Source organism: Cricetulus griseus, chromosome 4, assembly GCF_003668045.3.
Source record: "Cricetulus griseus strain 17A/GY chromosome 4, alternate assembly CriGri-PICRH-1.0, whole genome shotgun sequence".
Taxonomy (NCBI): Eukaryota; Metazoa; Chordata; class Mammalia; order Rodentia; family Cricetidae; genus Cricetulus; species Cricetulus griseus.
The window spans coordinates 184,645,842-184,662,851 of record NC_048597.1 but is presented as its reverse complement, the minus strand read 5'-3'; positions in this window follow the sequence as shown (position 1 = coordinate 184,662,851).

Here is a 17,010-nt window from a genome sequence, read left to right as displayed (position 1 = left end):
AACATCTGGTTCTACTGGGCATTTCTATGTGTATTATTATGAAGATGATTTCTCCCTAAGCTGTGCTGTCTAATTGATAATAATAATGTGAGCTAATACAGAGTTTTGATGAATAAAAATAAATACAAGGGAATGCTACACAGCCAGGGCCTGTGAGTTTCACCTAAGGAGCTGCATAGACCAGAGCCCAGGTTAATGATTAAGGAAAACAAGTGAGTCCCCAAGAGTCAGGCTTGCTCTAATTCTCTTAATGCTGAATGATCCAGTCACAGGTTTCAGTGTGCATCATTAGTTGAAACAAAGCTTTAAAATAACTTCAGGTTAGATCAAATGTTTTGATAATAGCTTTGAGATGAAAACTCCAGAAAACAATCTAAAGTTCACAGGGGACACATAGCTGAGGACAAAAATACAAAGCAGTGCAATTGTTACTAGATGACGTATTTTCCTTACTAGGGTTGGATGATGATTAAAGGTGATGATTAATTTCTTATACCCATTTCTGCCCTCAATCTTCTGATATAAGAACTAAGAATGACTGGGTATGTACCTTAAAGATTTAAAATAGAGCTAACTGATTCTTTTATATATATGTAAAAGTTTACATAAAGTAATTGGCCCTTTCTTTCTAACTCCAAACTGCATCCTGCCAGTAAAAGACCTGACTAAAAAGAATACCTTGCTTGTCTACATGGTTAATCTATAACAAGTTGCTTGGGTATGAATTTAAGTGGGTTCCTGAGATAATTTGATTTTTACCTGAATACATAAAATGTTTAACCATGTAAGAGAGATGAAAAACGTGTTTTTAACTGTATTCATTATAATCTTTTACTTAAAAAATAGAACGTAGCCACATTGTAATCCCTATATTGCCTGAAAAGCTGTAGAAAAAAAGTATACAGTAGAAAAAATTATACAGTAGAAAGAACACAGAACAGAAAAAATAGAGAATAAGGAAGGAAACCATCAAGAGAGAGTGTGCATGTCTTTTGCCCCTAATCCCCTCAGAGAAAAAAGTCTAGTACATGCTGACGCTGTGTATTTCCCTTTGATGACATTGCCACTGGCAGAATTTATTCCTTATTTCATTCTCCTCTGTTTGCATAGATTAACCCTACAATATCAGTACATGTAATGTCATCAATACCCACCTAATATCAAGCACTGAACATCCTCCTGGAAGATAAATGCTTTTAATATCTTACAACATGTTTCCAACCAAACTAGTTTTCTCCTTGTTATGAGGCCTTCTCAGAGTGGACAAATTTCACCCAGAACCTAACAAGAGGCAGACTCACAGCATGGTATTCTCCAAGATACAGCAGACCACAATGTGGGGCCTTCTATGAGACTACAGCAACTTTGCCTCAGAACATCTGCCTTCCCAAGCCTGACCTGCAAGGATGGAGTGGCTGCAGGAAAGGATTACAGGGAGGGGCTGGGAAGATGACCAAATTGGTAAATGCTTTTGTACAGACTTTCAAAAACCAGGCCTAGTGTCATGTTCTTGGAATTATAGCACGGGAGGCAGACAGGAGACTCCCTAGGGCTTGCTGGCTAGTCTTACCCAGTCGTGAGCTCTAAGTTCAGTGAGAGGCCTCAAATCAAAAAGCAAAGTGGAGAGCAACATAAGACAATGTCAACTCCTGATCTCTGCACACAGACACATACACACACACACACACACACACACACACACACACACACACACACACACACAGGAGGGGGCAGTTATAAGACAGCTCTTCTACAGCTACTCACAGCCAGAAAGCCAATGAAGTCTTTGATCTCTCTCATCTTTCAACCTCCCTTTGAAATCAAGAGACAAGAAAATAGCTTAGAAACCAGAACAGTCAAGAAAGTTATTTCTTTCTTTCTCTCACTCTTGTAACCCATTAAAAGAAAACCCAGATCTTTTACTCCAGAATGATATGTTACACTGTGGGAAACTTATGGCTATTTACTTCTGGTGCCATGTATTTAAAAAATGGTCCCTGATCCATCCACTCTGTGCCTGTACATCCTGAGAAGCAGAAAACACTAAGATGTTTAATAACTCTAAATAGATGCTGAAGAAAAACTGACGTGAGCACCATGAGAAAGCTGCTAACAGAAATAACATCAAGGCTTACGTGAAGGGTCACTGATGGTCTCTGCCAATTTTGAGTGACAACTGTGGGAACAGCAAAAGGAGCAGGGGAAAAACCCTGCCCCAAGGAAAAATGGCAGCACAGGCCAGAAACTGTCTAAGAGACAAAAGCATATTGTGAATATGTTCAAGCAATGGGCTCTACGAGGTGGCCATTGAGGTCACAACACAGAGACACAAACACAGGATGCTATGAACTCCTTGTGAGACCCACAGGCAAATGGCAGAGTCAATGCCAAGGCATCTGGATTGACCCAATCCAAGCTAGTCACTGTTTGTCACAAGTGAACTCACTTGTACAAGGTGACCATGGTAGGACACAGTATTTAACTATTTGTTGTGTTAAGGTTATTAGCCACACTTCCAGTCCTAAAGACATATGACTGGCCCTCTGAGACTGACAGAAACCCACAACTGACTGGAGCCCTCAAATGGAGCCCAAAGCATGCCACAACACCTGAGTGAGGAGAATGTCTCTGTCCCAGGCAAGCCTGACAGGTAAAGCCCCAGGTTCTCACCAGAGTTAATCCTGCCTTTCCCTTCCTTAAAGACAGAGGTTGGCAAGCTAAAGGTGCATAGATATCAACTCCAACTATCTGTGGGCATGCAGCCACACCCTCTGCTACTGACCATCAGAGGCTCACCTCACTGCAATGTCAGGTGGGGATGGGGGCCCTTGGTTCACCTTCCATGTCACTTACAGTCTTTCTCCTCCTTGCCTCTCCTCCTTTCCTTCTGAAGGCTAATGTCTGCCTACAATGCTAACTCCAGAGAGCATCTTTGTCACCATCTAATCCACCAGTCCAGAGCCACGCTCCCACTAGAAGTTCATCCAAGTTTTGTTGGAGAGTTTAGGGGAATTTTGTTGTCATTGTTAGCATTAGACTTTTGGAAGCAAAATAAATTATATTCTTCCTGCCTAGAGAAAGAGTTATGAGAAGGCTCAGCAATTGAGAGCACATTCTGCTTTCCCAGAGGACCAGAGCTCAGTTCCCAACTCCCATACTACCTGTAATTCCACCTGGAACTCCAGCTCCGGGCAATCTAATGCCCTCTTCTGGCCTCCTCAAGGCACTTGCACTCACATACAGAGACATACACAGACTTTATTATTGAATCAGAATGTCCCCATAGGTCCCATATTTGAATACTTAGTCCTAGTTGGTGGCACTGTCTGGAGAGGTTTAGAAGGTAGAGTCTTGTAGAGGAAGTATGTCACTGAGTACAGGCTTTCAGTACAGGCATATTTTAACAATATGTGCCACTTTTAAGTTCACTAGCCCGGCTTCAAGCTTAGGGTAAGGGATGTGAGCTTCCCACTCAAGTCACCGTATCTGTTCCTTGTTGACACATCTCTGTGCCCACCATGGACTCCTTTATCATGATGCTTTAGCACAGCAACAGAAAAATAATAGACACGTATAATTTAAAATAATTTAAAAGGAGCTATGATTCTCCCCTTTCCTCCATTCTCTTTCTTGAAATAATCAATGTTAATATTTCAAGCCTTCCATACTTTTCCAAAGGTATCTTTCTTTAAAAAGAAAAAAAAAACTACTGTTACAATAAAATTGAAAGTTAAAATATTTAATATCTAATACTCAGAACACATTAATTTACTCAAGAATTTTTTTTAAAACCTCTGTTTCAAGTACTGTACTAGCTGCTGAAGAATGAACTTAAAATACCTGAATAGCAAATATTATCTGTCATTTCCTTTGATGGGGTGGTTAATGAGAACCCCATTCTCAATAAAATGATAAGAATTCAGTGGGAAGTAGCAGGAAGTCAAATCAAGGATGGGAGGCATTAATGCTGGGAGGGCTGTGAAACAGTTAAGGCAGTCATTCCCTAGATCTGAACTAAAATCAGTTCTCAACACAGGAGAAAGTCACAGCCCAGTGAGCGCCTCCGTATGCTCCTAGGTGGTCGTTTAATCACACTCATCAAGGAGTGTGGTTCCCATTCCTCAGGGAGGTGCTGGGTGACGCATGACTCTTCCTGACAAAATGTGGACAGATGCCTAGTTACCCCAGATAGGGAGTTGATAGCAAACTTAAGAAGTGACTCCACGCAAGTGGATTAATGGGTTCACTAGACTCACAGGAGCATGCACAAGTGGTCACCCATGGATACATGGGGGAGGGGTTACTCACAGGGGCAAGGGGGAAGGGTTATTTACAGGATCATGGGTCATGGGTTACTTCCAAGAGCATGGAGGAGAGATAACTGACAGGTGCGTGGGTGACCCAAAACAACTATATTACTGACAAGTCTCACCGAGCATAGGTGACAACCTCCCGAAAGCTGCATTAGTGGAGTCCCCAACACAGTCACCCTTCTGCCTCCTCTACAGTCTAGCACCTCCCATGATCATGTACAGTGAGGAAGGCTTGCATGTATCCAGGAGTAGGGTGTGGCTGGAGTTTCACGTGTCTCATGACAGCCCACTTTCTAGGAGGGGTTGTTAATATCCCTTGATCTTTAATAGTCACACAGGTGACCGCTGCTGCTCTGATGTCAAGGCAAGCAATAACCATGTCACACTCAAGGACAGTTTCACAACAGTGAAGTTGCTCTCTTTGTACCCTAGAAGGTAGGAAACACTGCAGCTCCAGAGTGAGAGACAAATTGCAAAGCAGAGACTTTAACCAACTTGGATTTCGGATGGTGCCAGAGAAGAGAGGTCCTACAAGCAAGATGACATAACTTGGTGCAGAGGGGTGAGATGCTGAGGAAGAGCACGTGACCAAGGTTCTGCCTGAGTGAGTGGGTGAGAGGGACAGTTGCTATTCACTGATAAGAAAGAACAGAAGTTCACCAGGCAGGGGAGAGGGCTAGTGAGGTCAGCTAGAAACAAGATGTGTCTGAGATGCCATGTGGAGGGAAGAGTTCCCTGGGCTCACACACCAAGTTTGACCTCATCTATGGGAAAAATTAGTTCAAAACCAATCCTCCATCATAGCCACCTTTTCTCCCAGGGGACATTTAGTAGTGCCCACAAGATACATAACCAAGGAGATGCTAAGATGCTGCCGGCACTGTGGGAGAGGGACAGAGAGTCAACTGACATCCTATGATACACAAAATATCACCTCCCAGCAAAGAGTTAAACAAGCACACACTGTCAGCAGTGATAGGGTCAAGCTCTCTGCCCTGGACTACATGCTGCTCTGGTCCCACCTGATGACACTCTAAAGCATCACTCCATTTTATGTAAGTACACTCTAAAAGGTCAGAATATCAATGAATACAAAATGTCCAAGGGACCAAAGTTTAAATTTCTCAATGCCTGACATTCAAAGAATATCAATAATACAAAGAAACAGGGAAACAGAATGTATAGGAAATTTTAAAAAATCAACCAATTAAAAGCAATTAGGAAATAGTCATACTCTATTAGGGTGTTAATAGGACAAGTGAGTGTCCATATAAGCAAACAGAGAGATGAGGATGGGGAATACAGGGAAAGATGTCCACTAGATGACAATACCAAAAGCTAAAGAAAACCTTAGCAGAACCTCTCAGGGCCCTCTGAGGAAACCTTGACCTGCCAACAACCTGATTTTTTTTTTATTCCTGTTCATTCAAGTGTGAAGGGAAAACTTTGTGTTTGCATTTCTGTTGTGTTAAGCCAGTTTCTTGTGGTCACGTGTTACGACAACCTTACAAAACCCACCTCTACAGGTTCTGTCAGAACCAGCCTGGCACACACGCAAATGCACACACCACCTGAGAACAGAAAAGTGTTGCAGCTGAAAAGGTGTGTTTAATGGGCTCTGAACTCACTCCACCTGCCCACCCCCTCAATGTCTTAGAGATGAATCCAGACAGAAGGAGACTTGTCCTAGATTATAGTCATTTCTTATCCACCATCCCCACGCCATCCTGACCTAAAACCCACTAAGCCGGAGCACTAGGGAAATAGTTCAGAGGAGAGCTAAAATGTCTAGAAAATAATCCTGTTTATTCAAAGCTCCCCTTCAGTGTAGCAGAAGGTCCAAGCTGACAAAGCTCCTAGGTGGAGTGTCGATCACTCAAAGAAAACGATGTCCTTTGTCACACAGAACTTGTGCACCTGTAGGCAATGGTCAGAGGCTCACAGGAGGAGAGAGGACCACAGTGGCCTCGGGTCCACCCCACACATACTGTAATCCCTACCAGTATGCAGTATGAGAGCATGAAGCCCTGTAATTCTGAAATGGAATTCAGCCATGTACTCTAAGCATGTGATGGCAAAAACCTAGAGAGCAGAGCAGAAACACGTGGAAAGACAGAAAAGGGAGGTCAGGAAGAGGGGTTATGGGGCCTGACAGCAACTCCGCTGTCCTAATTAGTAGCCATCTATTTCATACCCAGATGTTCAGTAAAATATTACATCTCCCAGGTCTCTCTCTCTCTCTCTTTCTCTCTCTCTCTCTCTCTCTCTGTGTGTGTGTGTGTGTGTGTGTGTGTGTGTGTGTGTGTGTGTGTGTCTGTGTGTGTGTGTGTGTGTGTGTGTGTGTGTCTGTGTGTGTGTGTGTGTGTCTGTGTGTGTGTGTGTGTCTGTGTGTGTGTGTGTGTGTGTGTGTGTGTGTGTGTGTGTGTGTGTGTGTGTGTGTCTGTGTCTGTGTGTGTGTGTCTAAATGCCTGGCTTCAGGATTCCTAGGTACAGATGGAGTGAGACAAGCCCAGGTCTACAGTGGCAGCAGCCACTTGGAGCTGGTCCTTGTCTGGTCTATTTTTAGCAGCAGTGTGCCATGACTCTGCACTCTCCTCTATATAACTGACAGCAGTGTGTTCCTCTGGGATCTATAACTACAGCTTTCTGGACAAATAACGAAGCATTTCTAGGCTGCTGAGACATTCAAACGCTACATGTTATTTTCCAGAATTTAAGAGGCAAAAGGGAAGGGAAAGATTTGATATATCAACACTGACTCTTCTTGGGGACTTTTAACCAGTCCCTGCAGACACCATAAAGCCTGAGAGCTAAGTAAACAGATGCCAACATAGAGCATAACTGTGATTAATATTTTCTACCATTAGTAAAAGCTGAAAATAATGCTGAGTTTGGCATGAATGCAGTGTAGATGTCCATTTGAAGCTATAGAGCAGGTGGCTCTTAACCGAAGTAAATTAAGTGATACTAATGCCCTCTTCAAAGGTGTCTTTACCTTTAAATATGAGATATCACAGATGTCATAATAATTAATAAGAGACAATAAGATATTATAAGGTCACTAAGAGTTAATAGATGTCCTGGAAACTCTAGTTATTCCTGTTTTAAAATGAAAAAAAAAAAAAAAGACTACAGACAAGTTCGAGAACACTTAGAATGTTAAATCTGGTGTGTTGGGGGAAGGGAAGAGTCTTTGATTCAATTAACCAATGAAAAATCATAATGATTAGAGATTACCCTTAATAGTCATGGGCTGGAGCTGGAGAGATGGCTCAACTGTTAAGCATGCTTGTTTAATCTAAGCTCAATTCCCAGTGGGGCCCCGGATCAGACAAAGACAGACAGCAGGTGTTTTTGCAGGAGTAGGTTTCTTTTTTTTCAAATTAGTCATTTAAACTTCTTTTTTTCCATTTTTTATTTGAATTAGAAACAAGATTGTTTTACATATTAATCCCAGTTCCCTCTCCCTTCCCTGCCCACCCCCAACTAACACTCTACCTATCCCATACCCTTTCTGCTCCCCAGGGAGGGTGAGACCTTCCATAGGGGTCTTCAGATCCTTTGAGATAAGGCCTAGGCCCACCCTCCTTGTGTCCAGGCTCAGGGAGTATCCCTCTATGTGGAATTGGCTCCCAAAGTTTATTCCTATGCTAGGGATAAGTACTGATCTACTACAAAAGGCCCCAGAGATTTCCCAAGTCTCCTCACTAACGACCACATTCATAGGGTCTGGATCAGTCCCATGCTGGTTTCCCAGCTATCAGTCTGGGAACAAGAGTTCCCCCTTGTTCAGGTCAGCTGTTTCTGTGGGTTTCAACAGCCTGGACCCCTTTGCTCATCACTGCAAGAGTGGGTTTTAAGGAGAAAGGAGGAAGTCTCTGCTAGGGTGATTGGCTGGTAAGTTCTGGTTAGACAGGTGAGTTGTTAAGTCCTGATTGGACAGGTTAGCCAGTGTAGCCAAATAATGAATTTTAGTTGCTGGACCTTGTTGTTTTGATATTTGGACCTTGGTGATCAGTCTCTCAGGAACAAGTCAGTGGCCAAATAAGGGAACAGACCTTGGGGGCTAGCTTTAGGAATGTAATCTAATGGTTTAGCAAGGGAGAGAGGGGGAGAAATGTCAAAACCTGTCTGCAATGCCTGGGCCCTTCACCCAGTACCCACATCAGAAGGAGGCTCATAACCATGTTTGGCTCCATGTTTGACCTAATGCCCTCTTTTGGACTCTGTGGTACCTGCACTGCTGTAGCAGATAGGCATAAATAAAAATCTTAAAAATAATAATAATAAAGTAAATCTCATCATGTGTCAAAACATACCTGAACCTCAATAACATTGTGCTAAACGAAATAAGGCAGTAATCTAAACACAAATATTCTCAGGTGTGGTAGCCCTGGGGAGGCTGAGGCAGAAGCACCAGATCAAGGACCAATCTATAGGCAAATCAATGGGGTGTTGTCCTGATTAATGATTGGTATGGAAGTGCTCTTGGTTCACTGTGGGTGGTGGCAACCCTGCAGGTGGTCCTGAGTTGTAAAGAAAGCAAGCAGAATGAGCCAGAGGAGAAGAAAGCCAGAAAGCCAGGAAGCAGAGTTCCTCCCTGATCTCTGATCCTGCTTCCAGGTTCCTGCTTGAATTCCTGCCCTGACTGATGGAACATGACATGAAAATTATAAGCTGAAATACACCCTTTCCTCCCCAAGTTACATTTGGCCATCGTGTTTTATAATAGCAATGGAAAGCTAATTAAGCATTTATCTGGAGTGGAGAGACATTTGTGTCTCCCCAGGAAGTCCCACAACAGTGGGACAATTCTGAGGCATGTTTGCTGTCTTCTCTATGGTCCATGGTGAGAACCTATTCACTAACACACCATATATTGACTTCCTCCCTTACCTGTCTCATTACCCAACTCACTGGTGGTGCTCCCTGGGCCAGCCAAACAACTTACATACAATTCTTTATCACTGTATTTGCTATGGTGAGAGATCAAGCAAAAAACAACAACAACAACAAAAAGCATATTAGGGATGATGTCTGCCAAAACAATGTGTTATGCAACCCCTAAGTGTCCACAGAGCTGATCTGGAGCTCTGAGGGGATGAAGGAGAAAACATTAGCATGTCAGAAGAGCTTTAGAAACTACCCCAGGCAATTTTAATTCTGTCTTATGTCCATCATGATGCCTTAAAATGTTTCCAAAAAGCAAAATATAACACAATAAAGTTGCCTCTGTAAAATGCAAAACTTGGGAAACCAGACAGTCTGGTTTTTCTCTGGGGCTCTTCTTAGCTCTAACATTTGGAGCATCTATCAACACTTCTGAAAAGTTCAAGCTCAAGAGAATGGTCTACATTCATTTTTGTTTTGCCATTCTTAAGCAGAGTTGGAGTTTATCAAAACCAGTTTTCAAGATTTATTTTTTTTATTTCTCTCTTACATGGGTGTTTTGTCTGCATGTGCATAAGTGCACTGCATTCATGCCTGGTACCCAGAGTCCTTAAGAAGGTAGAGTTCCCTGGGAGCCAGAGTTATAAATGTAAACAGTCATGAGAATTATGGAACTAAACCTGGGTCTTCTGGAAGAATAGCAAGTGCTCTTCACTGCTGAACCATCTCCCCAACCCCCTATTAAAAAACATTTTTAATATGGATCCTAATAAGTATAGAGGTTAACAGAAAGATGGGAGCATCAGAAAGGGGTAAGACATACCCATGGGTCCCCTACATTTAGCTTTTTCTATAAACTGTGACAACAGAAGTAATAGAAACTACTGAAACTGGAAGGTTTCCCAGCAAATTAGAAATGCACCCATTTGGGCCCATTGAGACCCCCATGCTTGGCTTAAACACCACAGCCTGGAAAGCATCCCTCCCTTCTAGAAGGTGGGATCTTTGCTCAAAGGACCTATTTCCCTGCAGTCGCCCGAGGCTTAAACTCAGATAAAGGGTTTGAGAAGAAACTCATACCCTCTCCTTTTCCCCCAGTAGAAACAAGCCAAGTACAGGACATTTAGCCTGGAACCTGGAGCCACTGGTAACTTCCCACTGGCGAGCTGGCTTTCCCATAGCATCTCATTGATTCAGTAAGGCATGTTTGCGTCTAACAAACTGGATCGTGTTTGGCTTGGCTGCAGGGTACATCCTTATGGATAAAAATATTTAATAATTACCATCCCTGCTCTCCAGGACTCACAGTCTGGCTACTGGCTGCTCAGTTCCCCCAGCTCTGATCCCATTAAGTTCTTGTCTCCTGACCAGATCAGTTACCACACACAAGAACACTCCCTGTCAGCCACAGTCCAATGCACAGAAGCGTCTCCCTTCTCCCTCTTCCTTTGTGCCTGCCTCTTCCCAACTCCTGAACCAAGTTCAATGCACCATGCGGAATTCTGCCATGGGCCAAGTCCCCTCTGCCTCTGTCTCCCTAAGGGCTCCTCTGATTTGGCCAACACAGATTCGTTCTCAAGTAAGAGCCACTTTTTGTCTAAGGCAAGCAAGTCTGCCATTTCCAGGCTGTTTTTAAGGATTTCTTGATGACTGCTGTGTAGTAGTATTGAACACGAGTTGTGTTCTATATTGATCCCTAGGATGCTGTCGAGGTTTGCTGTAATCCATAATTAAAGAAGAAGGTCTCAAAAGCCCATCTCTGAGCACTAATCCCCAGTTGCTTCCACGAGGCCTTTTGTACAACCAAACACCTTACAACAGTCTAAAGTTAGACTTTAACCTTTTCACCATTTCTACCAAAATAGAAAAATTACGTTCAAAAAGCCACTAGTAATTTGAAATAACCTTTCACAGTTATATGCCCTTGGGTTTGTCTTATGAATGTTGCAGATTGACAGTGAAAAGTCATCTTTGGAATATCACTTTCTCTTTATCCTGCATTTTAGATAATTGTTTCCTGTGGGTTTTTTTTTTTTTTTAAATGATAGTCTGTTTAAACTCAGCAACCCTGACAGAAAGAACACTGATTATATATTAAGGAAAGGTTGAGCAGAAGTACACAATTTGACACGCACCAGAGGAAGAAGTTGGATAGAATTTAAAAACACCATCTCTCACTTCTCTGGTCCATGAACCCACTTTGGGCTACATAGATCTATACTCAAGCTATGCACCAAGTGCCCCTGGGCTGGCTCCTTTTGCTGTCTTGGAACATGTGGCAGTCTCTCACTGTTAGTCCTTCTTTACATTCTCTTCCCACAATCCCCCGTACATTTTCATCTCGATGCACCCCCATTTCTGCATATATACCTATTCAGGTAGGCGGGTACACATTCATGTGGGGGCATGTGTACATGTATGAATATGTATATGGAAGCCAAAGGACAACCTCAGATATCATTCCTCAGGTACTGCCCATCTTTTTTATTTCTGACAGGGTCTCTCCATGGCCTGGATCTCATCAAGTAGATCAGACTGGCTAGCCAACAAGCCCCAAGGATCCGCCTGCCCCTGTATCGCCAGCAATGTAAAAGCATGGACCACCACACCCAGCTTTTTTTTTTTTTTTTAATATTCTGGTCCTCATGCTGGCAAGGCAAGAACTTCGACTTGGCCATCTCTTCAGCCTCTGCCCTATTCTTTCTCAATACACCTTAAAACCATGGCACTGCAAAGTGGGGAGATGGGGGAGGGAGCTACGAGAAGGAGAAGGGGAGAAGAGGAAGGATGCAGAGGTCATGAGGGAGCAGAAAGGCTGAGTCAGGTGTAGATTAGAAGAAAGGATATGCAATAGCTAAGGTTTTAGTTGGGGGATGGTAGGGGAGGAAGGGAGGGAGAAGGGAACTGGGATTGTCATGTAAATCAATCTTGTTTGTAATTAAAAAAAAAAAGAAAGAAAAAGAAAGTCTCTGTGGCTTATCTCTTCAGCTCCACTGAATTTACAATCACTGTGTATGTCTTTGAGGGAGTCTCCAAAAAGGTCTAACCAAGCAGGGAAGACACACCTTGAATGTGGGAAGTACCATCCCAAAATAGGTGAATAAAAGAAAAGTGGGCTGAGGAGATGCTCCGCAGCTAAGAGCACTTGCAGAGGACCTGGGTTCGAGTCCCAGCACCCACATGTAGGCTCACAATCATCCAAAGATCCGCTTCTAAGAAATCCGATGCCCTCTTCTGACCTCCTCAAGCACAAGGCACACAAATAGTATACACACAGACATACAGGCAAAACCCTCATACACACAAAAAATAAATTTTAAAAAGAAAAAAAAAAAGTGGACATGCTTTGAAATCCCATAGGTAAGGCACCTGAAACTAACCAACAGAGAGCTTCCCTCCCCCATCCTCACGGGGTCCTTCAGGGCTTCCTTTGTGCATTCAATGTGCCTCACATACATCCCTATTTGTCTCACTGAGCTTTAATTATTTAAATTAGTTTACAAAGGTCTCCGAATGCTACCTGCCATATGGCAAGCCTTGTGCAATCAGCTGTCACTCTTCCCATCTCTGATAACAGTACCATTGTCATCTGTGGGCACATCTCTCCTCTGACACTTGGAGATTCTCAAGGGCTGGGGTTGTCTCTTTCATTTCCATCTGCCCAATATACAACAAGACCTCAAAAGCATTACTAAAGAACCAGTGACATGGCTCAGCAGGCAGAGGTGCTTGCCCCAAAGCCTGCCTACCTGATTTCAATCCCTGGGATTGCACATGATAGAAAGAACCGACTTCCCCAAGATAGTTCCACACACCCTGGCATTTGAAAACATAAGAATGCAAATGTGTGTGCACATGCAAACACACTCACATACACACACACACACACACACACACACACACACAAACAGAGAGAGAGAGAGAGAAAGAGTGAGAGAGAGAGAGAGTTATTGAAAGGGCAGCTCCATTTCTCAACCCTAGGCATAGAGCTGAATCTGACCTTGTCAAGCTTATTCACTTTGAACCTTGGATTGCCCTGTCTCTCGGCCACCTCAGTCAGTTGGGTGCTGTAACCATTGCTAGTGAAATCATCTGGAATAATTGATATTACCGGAAATAAATAGTACACAAGAAGCCCATGCCAACACGCCAGCAGCGCTCACCATCAATGGATGGGGGAGGGGTCGTTCATTTTCACAGTTCACTGTTAGCACGTCTGCAGTGCCATTTAGTAACTTTATTTCCAACAGAAAATAGTTGGCTGCCAAAATCATGTCATCTTTTCCCCCAGATCAATTGTGCTTGAGGAAATGAATTATGTGTGCCAAACCAATATGCACAATGAATTTAATTAGCAAAGAAATTTCTCTTCATAATACTAATCTTGTTTTACGGCAGAATATGTCAATATATGCTATAATTTTACCTGAATCAATTCTCTAGTGAATGTATTGCCCTTATTTCTGTTTGTTTGCTGTTTGTTTGTTTGTTTGTTTGTAATAGGTTTTCTCTGTGTAGCCCTGGCTGTCCTGGAGTTCACTATGTAGACCAGGCTGGTCTCGAACTCAGGTGGATCTGCCTACCTCTGCCTCCTAAGTGCTGCAACTAAAGGTGTGCACCACCACCACCTGACATTGTTTCTCAATTCAACTCTGCAGAGATACTTTTGAATAGCTATTCTGGGGGGGGGAATATAAGTGATTCAAAACATATTTACATGAATTATGAACCTGAGTCAGCATCCCAACTGGAAATGCAGTCTGAATGCCTACGTAAAGGCAAAGGTCGTCTATGTGGGCCACGAAAATGGCTGATCAGATAGTGGTTTTTGTCACCAAGCCTGATAACCTGAATTTTACTCTTGTGGTAGAAGGAAAGAATTGACTCAACGAAGCAATGAAGTTGTCCCCTGGCCTCCACTCTTCCCACATGCACTCATATATAGAAACAAAATCAATACATGTCAAACAGATCACCTATCTTGACACTTGTCAAAGAAACTTCATGTTTTTATCTACCTTCTAAGTCCCTAAATAAGTAAGGAGAAAGGGAGAGCCAGGGTTATAAACCAGTAAAGTAAGTCATCTCTACCTGCAGTCGCTTCATAAAGAGCCACTTTAAACTCTTCTAGGCTCTCCTTGCCTACCCAAGGATCCAGTCTACACACTGGTGCCCCTTGAGCCAGGCCACACATTTCCCAGAAACATGGCCAGAGAATATCTGAGTTCTCGGGACACTGGTGAGAGGGAGCTTTCAAGTTCTGGCTTTTGAGTAGCCAAGTCAACCCCAGGGAGAATGTCATGGGCCCATGTGCCTGAGATAGTTTCATCTTTCAAGAGCATAGAGATGCTAAATATGCCTTATGATCATTTCAACTTACATCTGAGTCTTTAACTGTTGGAGAAATGTGAAAGTCTGCAGAGAACTATTCCTAATACACAGACATCAGACCATATTCACATACTCCAGAGCCTAATCTATCTCTGAGCAGCCACTGAATAAATTGTGTTTGGACTCAGGATTTCCAACATATAGAACTTGCCAACTTTACCACAACCCTTCTCCGTTCATGTTAGAAGATCACCCATCCATTCATGTTAGAAGATGTCTAGTCATCAGCAATGAGAGATGTCACCCCTCTCTCTCCCTGAAGCTCACTGATTTCCTCTATAAATAATATAAACAAACCATTCTGGGTTAGAGATGGCTCGTGGAGAGTACCCAGGTTCCATTCCCAGCACCAACATGGAAGTTCACAATCATCTGTAACTCCAGTTCCAGGGGATCTGATGCCTTCTTCTGGCTTCTGTAGATACCAGGCACACATGTGGTGCACATATACACATACAGTCAAACACTCATACACATAAAATAATTTTTAAAAACAGATACAGACAGACAGATGATAGAGTATATGTGTATACCAAGAAAATATCCCTGAACTACTGTATTTCTCCCAAGGGATCTATGATTTTTGGTGTGTGTTTCTTGTTGGTTGGGTGGCTTTGTTTTGTTGTTGTTGATTGGGTTTTGCTTTGAGACAGGGTCTCATTATGTGTAGTCCAAGCTAGCTTGGAACTCCCTATTTAGTCCATGCTAACTTCAAATCCACAGCAATCCACTTGGCTCAACCTCCCAAGTGCTAGGAGTACAGACCTGTACTCTGGGATATGATCTATAGACACAGATCTCAGAGTAGCTACTCAGCTACTCAGAGTAGCTTTAGCTGGAAAGCCCCTTTCCTCCGAGCCTGTTCAGTTAGGTGGATCCCAAAACTAGTGAAACTGTTTCTATGAGAATGTTTTCCAGACTCTGTTCAAGGGCCAACTATCAAAAACCATGCACTTTGAGAGATAGAACTGCCAGAAGACTCAGGGGACAGCATAGAGGAGGTAACAACAGATGTTTTCAGAAGCGTATGAAATGGGAATCCTTGCAGGGAATAGCGCCACACCCACAATGAGTGCCAGCAGCAAGAAGAGTGGCAGGATGCCCTCAGGCAACTTCCAATATGTGATTGGTATAGGAATGGGCAAATGTCAGTTGCACATTGCATTTGGTAGACTCACTGTTTTTTGTTTTGTTTTGTTGTGTTGTTTTTTTCAACACAGGGTTTCTCTGTGAAGCCATGGCTGTCCTGGAACTCAATCTGTAGACCAGGCTGGCCTTGAACTCAGAGAACTGTCCTGCCTCTGCCTCCCAAGTGCTGGGATTAAAGGCATGGGCCACCACCGCCAAGCTGATAGGCTCATTTATAGCCATATGTGAAGCACATCTTTGAAACTGTAAAATATCTGTAGAAATACTTCAAAGAGTTAAGTCAGTGTCCAGAAAGGCTTTACGAAATCATTGTAAGGAGCTGGAGAGATGAATCAGTGGTTAAGAGTTCTTCCTGATCTTACAGAGGATCCATATTTGGTTTTCAGCACCAATATTGGGTGGTTATAAACACAGTTTATAACCGAAAATTCGACAGATCTGACCACCTCTTTTATCCTCTATGGGCACCCATACACCCACAGCATACATCCACACAAACGTGTATACACATAAATAAAATATAATATACATTATACAATATTTGTATTTAATTGTAATTATGGATGATAAACTTCAATGTCTGATATAAATATATATCATATAAGAACAAGCCTAAGGAGGCATTCACATTACACATAAATTTGAGCATCTCTTAATGGACCTCACCCACAAGGATGACAATGTCCTCTTCTACACTTAGCAAGGGCACTCAAAAAAAACAAAACAAAACACAAAAAACCAAACAGCTCTGAACATTATAAACAGGACTCTAAATATTTCTATCAGCATAAGAACACAGCCCCATATCACATGATGTGATCATTTGATATATATGCTGTAACTTCTCAACGACCAGAATAGACACTTCAGTTATTCCTGATTGCAATTAATAAAGTGATGGACTCAAAGAAGAGGCCATAATTCACAGGCCCAATCTCAAGTGGCACCTTGGGGTTTCTTTGGCACTCAAAGCAGATCTATTCTCTCTCTGTCTATCACAGCTTAGGGATAATATGTCATGGGATCGTTAGCAAAGCATAAATAATTCAGAAGGACAGGTCTCTGGGGATAGGATGGGAGAATTAAGTTTGACTTTATTTTAAGACAAGTCATAAAAGCTGCTTCAGATCTGCCAAGGTAGATGACAAATCCATTTAAAATACAATAGTCAATCCAGGAGGGTTTTTTATAGCTAACAAGTTGATATAACCTCAGAGCCCCTGCCAAAAAAAAAAAAAAAAACAAGTATTTTCTTTGGGGATAGAAA